This window comes from Stenella coeruleoalba (assembly GCF_951394435.1).
Source record: "Stenella coeruleoalba genome assembly, chromosome: 1".
NCBI classification, from domain to species: Eukaryota; Metazoa; Chordata; class Mammalia; order Artiodactyla; family Delphinidae; genus Stenella; species Stenella coeruleoalba.
In genome coordinates this window covers 101,733,044-101,748,435 of record NC_137169.1, presented here as the reverse complement: position 1 = coordinate 101,748,435, position 15,392 = coordinate 101,733,044, and the positions used below count along the sequence as shown (strand labels likewise).

The 15,392-nt window shown below is 41.6% G+C and overlaps 1 protein-coding gene across 1 annotated transcript in view; it reads right to left on the bottom strand.

The window, feature by feature from the left end:
• Positions 1-15,392, bottom strand: part of SLC22A15 (solute carrier family 22 member 15) — a 177,311-nt gene that overhangs the window by 125,363 nt on the left and 36,556 nt on the right. The gene's annotated exons all lie outside the window — the stretch shown is intronic.

Sequence of the window (15,392 nt, the reverse complement as noted above, 5' to 3'; positions counted from 1 at the left end):
CTTCTTGAAATAACATATAATGGAAAGTTATTGCTTCAGACTAAAAATTTAGTTTTAGTTTGTTGGATGTCAAAATACAAGCTGATAATGAGAAATCACTTAAGCAGAGAAGTTTTCTGTTCAGTGAAGTGGTTTGCACAGGGAGAAGATGTGCTGATGGAGATGTTTTATTTGAAGCTGGATATAGAAGGTAAGGATGGATTTAGTCCTGGGGCTCTCTTCTGGCCCTGCCAACAGGTGACCAGCTGGCACCAAATATAAGCATGACAGCTTGGTGCAGTCAACTGAGACCCACATTTCCTTTTCCCTTCATCCAGGGAATAGCTAAAAACACGACTTCTAATTCCCTTACTGGCATGGGGCTGTGCAGAAATAAATAAGTTTTCAGTTAAATGAGTGTAAATAAAAATATGTCCTATCATTTATAATTTTAAAGTTTAAGGTTTGTAGTAGTGCTTTAGAACTAAAGTGATCTATGAACTAAAGTAATGTGAGCTCCCATGAGTTCTTGACCGTATGAACAATCTTGGAAAAGCTGATAATATGGGAGATTTCAAATTTGAAAATTCAGCTTTGAGATCACTGTTTATGGGATGAATATCCTTAGGGGAAACCTATACCTCCTTAATGGGGATGCAGAGCTAGGTGAGAAGATCTGGTCTTTCTCCTGTTACCTTAAATTGCTGATGTGCCCAAGACTCAACATAGCTCTGATAAAGATGCTCACAAATACACCAGATGAGCTCCTGAACTTTAATGTTTTCCTTTTAAGTAATATTTCTTTTAACTTTAAGTATACCTTTAAAAGTACTCTTAAAGCTCCCAAAGGATGGTTAAAGGACAATGTGGCCAGCATTTATGAGAGTTCTGCCACAATAAGGCTCAGGACTGTTAGACCTTAGGTCAGAGGGACCAATAGGCAGGTGGACCCGAGAACCAGCCTGTTCAGGAGAACACACAACCTGGTCATCCCTGCAGCTCTAGTCTGTTCTGTGCTCATCTGCTCTGTGCTCAGAGACCAGGAAGTCTTGTACTTTCTACAAACAATGTCAATTCAGGGCAAAAGTGCATCTGGAATTCTATCACAATCACACCTCCCTCCCTCCTTCCCCAGCACCTATCAAGGTCACTTTAAACTTCCTTTTAAAATTACATATGATATAGTCCCCAAGGCAATTTTAAAGTACTTCCATACAAGGAAACAAAAGTACAAAGTTATAGAAAAATAAAATCTTTTGCAAAAAAGAGGCTGCAGGGCAGGTTATAGTTTTTTTTGTGGGGCGGTGGTGCTTACTGAAAAAGAAATATGATTGCTTATATATTCTTTTTTATATCTTCACTTCTCGTTGTAGTCATATTTTCCCCGATACATGGCCATATTTCTAATAACTATTTTGAAGTCTTTGTCTGCTAATCTGCTCATTCTCTTATCTCTTCCTTTCTGGGTTTGTTTCTATTGATTGATTTTTTTCTCCTGGTTATAAGTCCCAATTCCTTGCTTCTTATATATAGTGATTTTTAATTTGGGAGGAGGTTTTAAAAATGGAAGTATAGTTGATTTACAATGTTTCAGGTATACAACAAAGTGATTCAGTTATATGTATATATGTTTTTTTTATATATATATATATATATATACTCTTTTTCATATTATTTTCAACTATAGGTTATTATAAGATATTGGCTATAGTTCCCTGTGCTATACAGTAGGTCCTTGTTGTTTATCTATTTTATATATAGCAGTGTGTATCTGTTAATTCCAAATTCCCAGTTTATCTCTCCCCACCCCTTTCCCTTTTGGTAATGATGAGTTTGTTTTCTATGTCTGTGAGTCTATTTCTGTTTTGTAAATAAGTTCATTTGTATCATTTTTTTTAGATTTCACATATAAGTGATATCATATGGTATTTGTCTTTGTCTGATTTACTTCACTTAGTATGATAATGTCTAGGTCCATGCATGTTGCTGCAAATGGCATTATTTCATTCATTTTTATGGCTGAGTAGTATTCCACTATATATATATTCTATTATATATATATACATTCCATTATATATATATATATACACATATATACCACTTGTTCTTTATCCAGTCATCTGTTGATGGACACTTAAGTTGCTTCCACGTCTTGGCAATTGTAAACAGTGCTGCCGTGAACATTGGGGTGCGTGTAAATGATTTTTTATTGGATTCTATAAATTGTGAAGTTTTGTTATTGACCACTGGATGTTGCTGTCTTAGTTAAAGCTTGTTAGCCTTTGTCCTAGCAGGCAGTTTATTTATTTGTGCATTAGCTTGACCTTTTGAAGCTTTTTCTTAAGCTTTGTTGGAGTGGGTTTGGAGCAGCCCCTACTGCAGGGCTAATTTAGGCCTCCTGCAAGGGCATGACTCTTCTGAAGTGTCTAGTGACTGCCCCACATGTTCACGGTAGACTCTTCACACCAATTTGGCTTTTGCTTTTTCCATACCCTAGAATCGCTCTTTCTGGGATCACCAAGGACTTTTTAGTCCAGAGGATACTTTTCAGTTTTCATCTTACTTGACTGAACAACAGTAGCATTTAATATTGTTCACCACTCCCACCTTTAAAGACTTTCTTCTTGAGACTTTTGTTTCATGCCATTCTTGTTTTCCTCTTACCTCCATGGATATTTTGCCAGTTCTCCTTCTGCCCAATCTTTGAATATTCCTCAGACTTTTTCCAAAGCCCTCTTCTTATTTTACTCCACACTCTTTCTCTTTCTCCAGGGGATCTCATGGTGTCCCAAAGCTTCCACTACCTTCTGTTTTACACTGAAAACACCGTGTGTGTGTGTGTGTGTGTGTGTGTGTGTGTGTGTGTGTGTGTATTTTCTCAACCCCAGATGTTTTCCAAGCTTCAGACTCCATTACCAATCACTTCTTCAATATCTCATCTTGAGTATTTTAAACACATCATGTTCTAAAGTGACCACTTGATTCCAGCCCACTGCCCTGCACCTGCTCCTCTCCCAAGTTTCCTGTCTCGTTGAAAGGCACCATCCAGTTTCTAATGCAAAAAAAATCTACAAGTCATTCTTGAAGCTTCGCTCTCGGTGTATATGAATCATTAAATACAATCATTTTTTTCCTTCTAAATATCTCTTGAACCTGTCCCCGCGATCCAACAAGAAACTATTGGTCCTACATACCAAGCATGATTCTAGAGCAGAAGAGAGATATGTGACCAAGGATGTGTCAGTGGATTTCAGAGTAGAACACAATCAAGGAGACAAGATTGGTTCCCCCGACACCCACTTTGTACAAGATCTCAGCATACCTTCTTCCCCAAATTCAGATACATACCAAGGAAGAAGTGGAGAAACCTCCCGCCCCCCGCCCCGCAAATTGACCGAAGTCAAATTTACAAATTCCAGAAGAATGTGGCTTAAGACTGAAATTAATTTCACTTATATAAAAAATAATACTCTACTTCTTCGCAAAGGCATAAAAATCATACTCAATATCTGACCAACATAACTGATAAAGACTTGATATTTAATCTAAATTGTAAATAAATGTAAATGCAAAGATTAAGTAGGCTCTGCAGTTAGGAAATCTTCATCCTCATCCAAGTCACCATCATTTCCTGCCTGAAAGCCAGCAATCGCCTTCTGAATGTTCTTTCACTTTCACTCTTATTTACCTCCAATCCCATTCTCTGCACCAAAACATGGGTGATCTTTTTGAAATGCAAACTTGAGCCTATAACTCTTCTGCTTATGACCCATTAACAGCTTCTCTTTGTTTTTAGAGTAGAGTCCAAATTCATTTACCAGGGCCTCCAAGGTTACCCATGCAGTCCTCTCTCTTCCATCCTCACTTTCAATCTCTACGCACTGGACTTCTCTCAGCTCTTCTAGTGTCCTAATTCCATAGGACTCCAGACAGACCAGGAGTACTCCTCTTCAGTTCCTCGCTACACACACACTGACCTGGCCAACTCCTATTCATCCTTCAGTTTCCTGTTTAAGTGCCACTTCCTCCCTGAAGCCCTCTTCCTTTGCCCAGATCAGTCTGGGGCCTGCTGTGAGCCACTCTCATTTGCTCCCTACGATTTTCCCTCATAGCACTTTACTACCACTGTGCTCCGTGAGAGCAGGGCCAGGCTCTCTCCTATCCTTCATATCCGTGTAGTACCCCAAACGGGGCTGTGCGGCACAAGAGGACATGCGGTAAATGTTGAATCAAAGAAAGGAGTCCAGGAAACTAATTCCCACCAAAGTGTTAACTGATAATGGTTTAAAATGCTTCCTGGAGGGTGGAAGATATTCAGATAAAATTTCCAAACTTAAAGGAATGCATCTCTACTGGTAAGGCTTCAATTACTGGCATATTTCTTAGCTAGAGGCTTTCCAGCTCCTGATACTTCCAGGCTGTTCACCAGGAGAAAAGGGACCAGCGATGTCTGCCATTACCCTTGAATCTCTAGGTCATCTGTCCCCTGCCTACCTAACTTCATTTGTGCTCTTGTCCTCCCTTCCTGCTGTGCTCTGCCCAAATGGGTTTGTTTGCATCTCTGACACACACTAAGCTCTTGCCCCACCTGGGTCCTTGGGTGCTGTCTCTCCACGTGGGATGCTCTCTTCCCCCCACCCTGCTCTTTGCAAGACAAATGCCATTTCCTAAGACAGGCCAGCTCTGTTATTCCCTGGCACTGTACTCTCTTTGTCTCTGTCACAGCATTTAACCACACTTGGTCCTTTTATGTATTTATATGTTTACTTGCTGTAATCCATCTCCTTTACTAATCTGTAAATGAAGGCAGGGACCACATCTACCTTGTTCCCTGCTGTTCCGCCAGGATCTAACATAGTGCCTAGGGCATAGTTGGTACTCAATAAGAATTTGCTGAATAAATGAATTAATATTTATTATAAACCATGAGCTGGTAGTTACATTTATTATTATACCATAGATGATTTCACAAGGAAAATTGGAATGTTTCTGTTAACATTATAGAGGTTTGGCAAGTCAGACACAAAAGTACATCTGAAGTTGCATCTGGATGGGTTGCTAATCTTGGGGTGGAGGATATTGGGAGAAGGAGGGCAAGAAAGGACAAGGGGATGGAGAATCCAAGGCTAGAGAGTGGGATAAAAGCTAAGGATAGATGAGAGGGCAAATGCCATTTAGAGCACTTTACCCTTTGATCTGTGTTCTCCCAAGACCTTTATCTTAGAGATTTCTATTTTCCATGCTTTAAGCCTATAAAAACTAATGTGATTGAAGGGAAAAAAATTCAGCCTCTAGGTTAATTTTGTGAAGTCACTGGGGTCCTGCATTAGGGTCCTATTGCTGCCATTACCCATTGCCACAAAGGTAGTGACTGAATACAATAGAAGTTTACTCTCTTACAGTTCTGGAGGCCATAGTCTGCAATGAGTCTAATGGTTCTAAAATCAAGGTGTCAGCAGGCCTTGTTCCTTCTTGAGGCTCCAGGGGAGAATCTATTCCCTGCCCCTTCCAACTTCTGGCGGCTGCTGACATTCCCTGGCTTGTGTTACATCACTCAGGTCTCTGCTTCGTGGTCTGTGGTCTTCGTGCCTTCTCTTCTGTAGTCAAGTCTCCCTCTACTTTTCTCTTGTAAGGACACTTGTGACTACATTTAGGGCCTCCCTGGATAATCCAGGATAATCTCCCTCTGTCAGGATCCTTCCTTAATCACACCTGCAAAGTCCCTTTGGCAATATAAGGTCACATTTCCAGCCTCCAGGGATTAGGATGTTTGTATCTTTGAGGACCATTACTCAGCCTATCATGGGTCCATTTCAAATTTGAATGTCTATCATATTGTCTTTTTAAAAAAGCAAGTGCTGGGCTTCCCTGGTGGCACAGTGGTTGAGAGTCCACCTGCCGGTGCAGTGGACACGGGTTCGTGCCCTGGTCCGGGAAGATCCCACATGCCGTGGAGCGGCTGGGCCCATGAGCCATGGCCGCTGAGCCTGCACGTCTGGAGCCTGTGCTCCGCAACGGGAGAGGCCACAACAGTGAGAGCCCCGCATACCGCTAAAAAAAAAAAAAAAAAAAGCAAGTGCTTTATTTGTTTGTTTTGGGTTTGGTTTATTTTTAGAACTCTAACACGCTCTTCATAATTGTTCTTTTCTTCAGAGCTCTAGCAATTTTCAGTGTTAACCAAACTTCAGCTCTAAATGTAGTGCCTCTCATTTCTCACAGACCAAAACTTCGCTTTTATAAAAAAGAGAAAGTATATCCTAAACCAACAAAACACTTCAGTTTTGTTTTATGTCAGGCATTTCTTTTGAAAGACATCTCCCGTGAGACTAAAATATTTATCTGATTAAAGGTTTGTTTTAGAGATGACAAAAAATAAAACTTCCAGAGATTTCTGTTAGGTAAAGTCCTGAGCAACATAGGTTTTAGTATGTTTCTGCTTTTAACAGATCTAATACCACCTACTTTGAAAGTAGAAATTCACTGTAGGGAGGTTTTTGCTTTGACACCACAGAAGCAGTACTTGAAAATCAACTTAAATGGAATTTGCCCTTTAGATTGTTATCTCATAACCCTGAAAACCTGCTAAATGACATATCTTCAGGTTAAGTCAGGTTTCTGATGCAAATGATTTTAATGACCACTCCCTGAAGGCACATAATTTGAGAGCCTGAGTGAAGAGCCTGGAGCTGCTCTTTGATGGAGACCTTAGTTTCGGGCCAGGACCATGCAGGGAGGAAGCTATTCCTGGAAAGAACCCCAGCCTTCTCAGCTCAGTTGCCATGGACATGAATTAGTTACCTCCAGCCCAGTGCTGTCCAAATAGAAATATAACACAAGCATTATATTTAAATACATAATTAACATTTTTCTAGTAGGCACGTTAAAAACAGCAGAAAGAATAAGTGAAATTAATTTTAATGATACACTTTACTTAGCCCAATATATCCAAAATATTATTTCAACACGAATCAATAAAATAAATAATTATTGAGAGATTTTACATTCCTTTAAGTTTTTTTGCGTATTAAATCTTGATTCTGGTGTATATTTTGCACCTCCGGCGCATCTCAGTTTGGACCAGCCCCATTTCGAGTGCTCAGAAGCCAATGTGGCTAGCAGCTACTGTGTGGGTTACATAGCCTGTTTGGATGACTAACAAAACTTAGTCAATGGTGGTTCTTCGCCACCACAGATGCACGCTTTTACTTCTTTATATACTTTCTGGTTTTGTTGTATTTTTGCTTATTAGTTTTCTTGTAAGCTGTAAATCTTTGTTTTTATAGGAATTTTTTAAATCTTTGTTTTTCTTCAATGGGAAACAAGAACTTTCTCTTAAGGGATGAGAATTGGAGGATAACCCATGTACTAAAAATGAGATTAAATGATTTTTATTCCCCTGGTTAGCTTCACAGATGCTCTCTGAGCCCTTCAAAAAGATCTCCTCCAAGTCCATGGCTGGAAAGGCGCACATGGGGAGGTGGTGATGGAACCATGCACAGCTGCCCTAGCAAAGCCCACATGCCTCCCAGGACAGAAATAACACCTTCTCAACACAAGGTCAGGGACAGATTTTGGAATAAACTTGTTTTCTTGTATCTGGGATTCCTCAGTCTCTGCCTAAGGAAGGAGTCTTGAACTGAGACTCAGAACACCTGGCTTTCTTAGCTACTTGGGAGACCTTGGATAACTTATTTAAATTCGCTGTGCCTCAGGGCACTCATTAGTAAAATGATGAAGTCAGAATAGATCAGCGGTTTTCTAATACTAAGCAGTGAACTCGTTTTCCAAACAAAACTTTACAAATCCCAATACATTAAACAGATCCAAGTGGAGCTGTTCTGATAGCAGTCAGGGCAGGGAGTTGTAGGAGATGGGGGTACAAACAGGAGCAGGGTAGACCAGGGCCCCAGTGCCTCAACCTTCCTTCTGTATCTGAGGCACAGTTTGAAAACCTGAATAGATGGTCTCCACTGTAGCTTTCAGCATTAAATGTTCTAATTCTCTGTTATTCTCCATTGTACTCTATCAGCCAGTGCTCTCAATAAACAAGCTATAGACCAAGAACAAAGTAGGTGGAAGATCATTCCCAGGAGGTTCAAGGCTGGCTTAGGGCTTGCATATGTTCTAAATACTTTTCCTTTGGAACCCCATTACCCTACTCCATAGCATATCAAACATGTAATTTTCTTTTGGTATTTGAGAGACAATTTTTTTTCAGATCTCAAACATTTCTGAAAGTCCTTTAAAAACTCAGAGTCTCGGGGGCTTCCCTGGTGGCGCAGTGGTTGAGAGTCCGCCTGCCAATGCAGGGGACACGGGTTTGTGCCCTGGTCCGGGAAGATCCCACATGCCGCGGAGCTGCTGGGCCCGTGAGCCATGGTCGCTGAGCCTGCGCATCCGGAGACGGTGCTCCACAACGGGAGAGGCCACAACCGTGAGAGGCCCGCGTACCGCAAAAAAAAAAAAAAAATCTGATCTGACCTGAGTATTTCAGGGTATGTGACCACTGACATAATAAATAATGTCTGACTTTGATATTACTGAGTGAAAAAAATACCTAATTTTAGAACAAATAATATAATTATTAGACAATGAACTTGTTTTGTTTTTCTAATCTGACTGCCTGTTAGAAATATTATTGTTTAAGTGTAGGCAACATTTTATTTTGTGGCATTATCAGAGAATGAGGTACTCTACTTGAACAAAAAGCAAATTAACCCTTTTGCTTAATTAACCCTTTTCTTAAACCCATATAGATCCTGCATTTAACTAAGCCCTGTGGTGCTTTCTTGATATTTTTACTGAAGGCCACTTCCTTTAAAGCAGTCACTGCTTGATGATGACAGGTGAGGCATGGGAGGAAGTTTCCTTTTCCTGACAAGATGGCAAACTTTGTTTTGTCCCTCAATCTCAGCTCTAGGTATGCCAAAGACGTGAAAGAGAGCTTAATGAACTGGTCAAACTGTACAAACAAACAATAAAATCAAGAGAGAAACAAAACAAAATAACTGAGAGAAAAAAAATCATCATAAGCAAACGTCTTAATAATTTAGGTAAATAACTGGAAGAATAAAAATAGAATGTGTAACTTTTGGACTCATTATGTTCTCCATCTCTGCTGAAATTCCCTCATGCTTCTTGTCCTCCTTTTCCATTAGATCCTTCAGCATATGCCTCATAGTTATTTAAAGTCCCTGTCTGATAATTTGAATATCTGGATCTGATTCTTTGATTGCTTTATGTCTTGGCACTGTTTTCCTTACCCTTGATTTCTGTATGTCCTATAAGTTTTTTTCTTTTTAGTTCTACGACTTTTTTTAAATTAAAAAGAAATTTTAAGACAGTTTTTTAAAGTTACTTTCCATTTACAGTTATTACAAAATATTGGCTATATTCTCCATGTTGTACAATACATCCTTGAGCCTATCTTACACCCAACAGTTTGTACGTCTCACTCCCCCACCCCTATATCGCCCCTCCCTCCCTACTGGTAACCACTAGTTTGTTCTCTATATCTGTGAGTCTGCTTCTTTTATGTAATATTCACTAGTTTGTTGTATTTGTTAGATTTTACATATCAGTGATGTCATACAGTATTTGTCTTTCTCTGTTTGATGTATGTCCTATAATATTTTACTGAATGCTGGACATTGTGTGTGGAAGAAAGTTGAGACTGAGATAAATAGTGTTTATGTCCAGAAATAGGTAAACTACTTTTTGTGACAGGCCATAGATATAGAGGGTTAAGTCAGTCCAGTCAGGAGTTGAGCTGAGTGTACCACAGGGTTTCTGTCCAATAAAGAAAATCTAGGGGCTTCCCTGGTGGCGCAGTGGTTCAGAATCCGCCTGCCAATGCAGGGGACATGGGTTCGAGCCCTGGTCCGGGAAGATCCCACATGCCACGGAGCAACTAAGCCTGAGCGCCACAACTACTGAGCCTGTGCTCTAGAGCCCGTGAGCCACAACTACTGAGCACACGTGCTGCAACTACTGAAGCCCACGTGCCTACAGCCCCTGCTCCACAACAAAGAGGGGCCCCCGCTCGCCGCAACTAGAGAAAGCCCACGGGCAGCAACGAAGACCCAACACAGCCAAAAGTAAATAAATAAAATAACTAAATTTTTTAAAAAAGAAAATCTAAACATAGGTAATAAAAAAGTGATGACTTGACAGAAGATATTTCCAATACCCCAAATTAGCAAGTGCTACATATCTAAAATATATAAGAAACAACTTCAAACCAACAACAACAAAAAGACAGGATGCCCAATAGAAAAACAGTTAAAAAATATATATAGATAATTCTCAGAAAAGACATAGGAACAGCTAACAAGTATATGCTCAGTCTCACTCTCCACAGAAATGAAAATTTACATACTATTTTTGCCAATCAGATTGGCAAAAATTTTAAAAATCTGATGACACTGGGTGTTGGCAAAGGTGTGGGGAAACAGGAGCCCTCGTGTGCTGCCAGCAGACGTGTAAATGTGTGAGCAGGTGACCAGCATTCAGTGAATTTAGGTAAGTAACCCCATCGTGGTTGTATGTCTCTGGGAAACTAGCTCTTGCACAAGACTAAAGGAAAACGTTGCCCGGCATGTATTCGGCACTCAATAAATGTATATTGAGTGAAAGTCTGAAAGTGTTCATCACAACATTGTCTTCGGTAAGTGGAGTTGAGGTAACCCCATCATCCATTATTAGAAGTACAGGAAAGTAAAATGTATACGAAAGATGCATTTGACAATACAGTAGCTAACATTGGTCAAATTATTGCAGTGTGCCAGGCAGTCTTTTAAGTGCTCCATGTGTATTAACATAATTGCCCTCATAACAATGCTGTCAGGTATTTATTTCACACCAAACAGATTAAGTCAGATTAAGCAGGAGGTCATGCAAACAATAAGAGGAAGACCTGGGTTGGAACCCAGACATCTGGCCCTAGCAGCCAAGCACTGAGCCACCTGTGACCAAGGGCTGCCTGCCTTCTGTCCTGGGTGTCTCTACTGGAGACCTGCCCTGTGGCGGGACCATTCCCACCTTCCCAACCAGCCCTTTCTGTCACGGGCCCTCTGTCCCTCTTTAAGGGGAGACTATTTCCTGTCCAGTATATAACTAAGCTCCGAATGCTTCTTCCCCTATACGGTTAGTGAAAACGTATCCTCCCAGGCCTTTCGAATCTTTGAAGCCCTGTCATGAGGAGCTGGGAACTCAGGCAGCCTCTTTCCTAGTCTTGTGGTTCATTTTCAAATAACCTGAGACAATATGGTGATTCCCTCCTCCAAGTCCTTTTCCCCTGGGGTGCAGGCCCATGCAGTCCTAACAGGACTTTCAGAGATACTATTTGTGTATCTTTGTGTGTTGCCAAGAGGCTTTAGACATGTCAGTGTTAATCATCACACGGCTGTGAGGTAGGGAATCCCTCAGAGGCAACTCAGGTCCGAGAGCTGTTTTTATCTACACAAAAGGACCCTAGGCTACCAAACTTTGGAATTTTGTCTTATTTTTATTAAATGTTCTATTTTTCTTTATGTATTTAGCATCTCTTTTAGCCCTGTCTCTTTTATCCCTTGTCAGTGAGTTCCCCCCTTTGTAGGTGATCAGGTGACCCGGCTTGAATTTTGCCTAAAGAAGAGGTCATTAGGTCCTGAGCCAAACACTGAAGGGCTGTGTGTCTGAGCTCTGCAGAAATTATTTTCAGGTTCAAGTTCAAATATTTGTTGAGTCATTAAGTGCCACACACTATATCCCGCATTGTGCTATGTTTCTTACTTCATCCTCATGACCACCCTGTGAGCTGGGGAAAAACGTCCCCATCATGCAGACACTGAAGTTCAGGGAGAGGAAGGGCCCTGCCAAGGGTCAAACAATTAAAAGCTTGCAGAGCTGGGATTCAGCCCAGGTCTTTTGGCACGACTACCTCTATTTTTTTGTTGTTGTTGCTGATTTCCATGCTCTAAATTGCCAGTTAATTAACCTCTACATAAATGGTACATTTCTGTATTCAATTTCCTTTTTTTTTTTCCTAAAAATAAGTTGCCTGTAATTTGAAACACTCCCTTATTTTAAAATATTCAGTGGTCTAGTAGAGATGAATCAGCAAATGGAAATTTCCTGCAAGGAAAAATATCACTTTATAACCTGAAACGCAATTCAGTTCTTTGCAAGCAAAGCTCTGTTTCCACCAGCCCGGCTGTTCTGTCAGGAGGAGGAGTTCCCTTTGCTTGGAGCACGTTTGTTTATTGATTTAGCAAACACGTGGTGCATTATGTACTAGGCACTATCCTGGACCTTTCGTAGATATTAACTCACTCAGTCCTACAGTTGAAACTAATAATACCATCCACATCTTACAGATGAGGAGACTGAGGTTCAGAGAGTTCTATCTATTTGTAAGTGGCACAGGCAAGACTTGAACCATAGAAGTTTGTGTCTAGAGTCCAGGGGCGTAAGCACTGCACCACGGTCCTTCTTTGCTAACTCACGTTCCGTGCTTTGCCAAGCAGAGTAGAACAACAGCATGTAGAAGGCAAGAGGACTCAGGGAGGAGCCCTGGGGACCCGTCTCTGTGGATGGTTGAAGGAGCTTTGAAAGCCAGCCTAAGGTGAAACTATCCTCAGTGCCTCCATCAGCTGTGCTGTTCCAGGGGCTCATGACTGTGGGCGCAGAAAGGGAGAAGGGGCCCTCAGTCTTTGTTAACTGACACTGCTCTGGCCTGAAGCAAATTAGTGTGAAGGAGAAACGTGGTAGTCTTTTAGGTAACCTATAGCAAAATGACTGCCCCCTCTGGCTTTTCTCACTCAAACCACCTGCCTGGCATTTTACAGGAAGGATCCAGGTGTTTAGAACACCTTAGACTTAAGTAGAGCAGGTTGTTGAATCAGAAAAAAATGTATCTTTTGTAAGGAAGTGGATTGATGTGTTTGGTTCATAGTCATGAAATGGAAGGAGGAAAGAAAGAATTTCATTTTGCCTCTGGTTTTACAATTTATAGGATGAAATATACTCTCAATTCTGCCTTTATCCACAGAGGGGAGCAGAGAAGTGATGAAAGCCCAGGTCTCAGCACAATGTAGTCAAGTTCTACCATTCAGAGTCTGGTTCTTATGTTTGTGGAATACCCTGACTTCTTGCTTCCCATTTCACTTTTCTCTTAGTTCCAGCATTTGGATTAGTTAGGTCACAAGAGGAAGAATGGGATAAAACTAAAAAGGTGAAGGACCAATTGGTTCACAAGTTTCCTTTTTAAAGGTTGATGAGAAGGAGAGTTTCAAACAGGATCAGGTAACTGTAAGGAACAGAGATCCAGCAAAGTTTCCTGGGAAATTCAGAAAACCCTGGAAGGCGTGGGGCTCTCCCCTCAGCCCCTCCCCTTTATTTTCCTCTCTCTCTGAGTACCTCTGTGTCTCTCCATCCATATACTCTGTCCACTTCTCCCCACCAACCAACTTCCTTGTCCTTTGTTTTACAGAGGATAGGCTTTACCTCGTCATAACATTAGCTTTAGTGTGATTTTTAAAATCAGTTTGACATCAGAGCATCCCTCTCCCTTCAGCTCCATTGCTAACTTGCTCAGTCTCTCAGTTTTCCAGTTCCTGGTTGCCGTGAGAGCTATCTGAATGAGCCATCTTTTCAAGACAGGCTGCGGAAGCCACAGGCTAGTTCTAAACGGTGGCCTTGGGCAAGTTGTCCATGGCTCATCAGCAGTGGCAATTAGTATAATAAGTGTCTGCTTCAGGGACTGGATGGAGGTGGGACTTTCTCTTCGAGGGCATGTGGGTGGACAAGCTTCATAAACGAGTCCAGTGCAAGGCAGGTGAAGGTCAGTTAAAATGAGTACATTGCCTGGAGACATAATTTAAAGGTCATCTCGGCCTTTGTGCCACTGACCTTACTCTACATTAAAAAGCGATCAACGTCTTTATGGTCCTTCAGAACAAAATCCTTGGGATGGACTCCAAGACAGATGTTTTTTTTTGTGTGTGTGGTACACGGGCCTCTCACTGCTGTGGCCTCTCCCGTTGCGGAGCACAGGCTCCAGACGCGCAGGCCCAGCTGCCATGGCTCACAGGCCCAGCCGCTCTGTGGCATGTGGGATCTTCCCGGACCGGGGCACGAACCCGTGTCCCCTGCATCGGCAGGCGGACTCTCAACCACTGCGCCACCAGGAAAGCCCAAGATAGATGTTTTTGATATTAACTTCAACAATGGCTGAGCTGTATTATGGAGATTTGGTTGGGTCAGATCTGTCACTTTAATTTCTGATAGCATAAATAAATGAAAATAATGACCTGGTACACTGGGAAGATCCAGTCAAGCAGACTTGGGTTATTTGTCACCTGTACCATGTGTGACCAATCTTCAAACCAGCTTCCTTATCTGCAAAACATAGACAACCCAGTAATATCTTCCTCATAGGAAGATGTGAGAATTGAACTCATACTAAAGTACTTTTGTAGCACCTGGCACCTATTAAGCTCTCGATAAATGGTATTTGTGAGCAGCTATATCCCCTTTCCCAGGACACCTTTCAGGACTTGTATGGCCTGAATTGTACTGAGGTGGGGGGGAGGGGTATTAAAATAACATAGAGACTTGATAAATATGAGCTACATTCTAGTGATGGTATATTTACTCACTGGCCATCTTTTGAAACCCTCTGAGAACACCAAAAAGAACAACAACAGGAAGACAGAAAACCTCATTTTCAAAGAACCAACGAAACAGCCAAGTTATCAGCCAGGCTTCTTAGCTACAAACCACAAAAATCAATTCTTGCAGATATAAGTGGAAAAAAGATATACTGAAGAGATATTCTGAAGCTTATCAACTCACTGGAAAATCAGGGTCAGAAAATGACCAGGAACAAACGGAGGTGAGAATGAGAGAGCCACACCAAGATCACACCAATGGAACTGCCTACACCTTAGGGGTCATTCTTGTGCTGTACATTCTATGGGTTTGGACAAATGTAAAATGACCCCATTATAGTATCATGCAGAGTATTTTTACTGCCCTAAGAATCCTCTGTGCTCTGCCCACTCAGCCCTGGTTCTTTGCCTCACTTAGTCCCTCACTCCAGGCTCTGTGGCAGCCAGCTTGGCACCATGAGGGGAGACATTACCAAGCAGCTGAGTATGGAGGGATGAGAGGCTGGAAGAGCCCGGTTCTTGCATGATGTTGTTGAGCCACTGAATCCACCCTTAGCACCCTTAGACAGCCTTCCTCCAGACTTCCCATGATTTAGGTCACTCTTAAATGTATTGCTATAGTAGATATTTAAAGGCAGTGCACCCTGATATATTCCCTTCAACAGTTGGGCTCAAAAGCCCTGACCTACATCAGAGCCCCTCCCCACCCCCTTTTGCCTATTCCCTTGGCATTAGGAGTTTAAAATGGCCAGGTGACAGTCT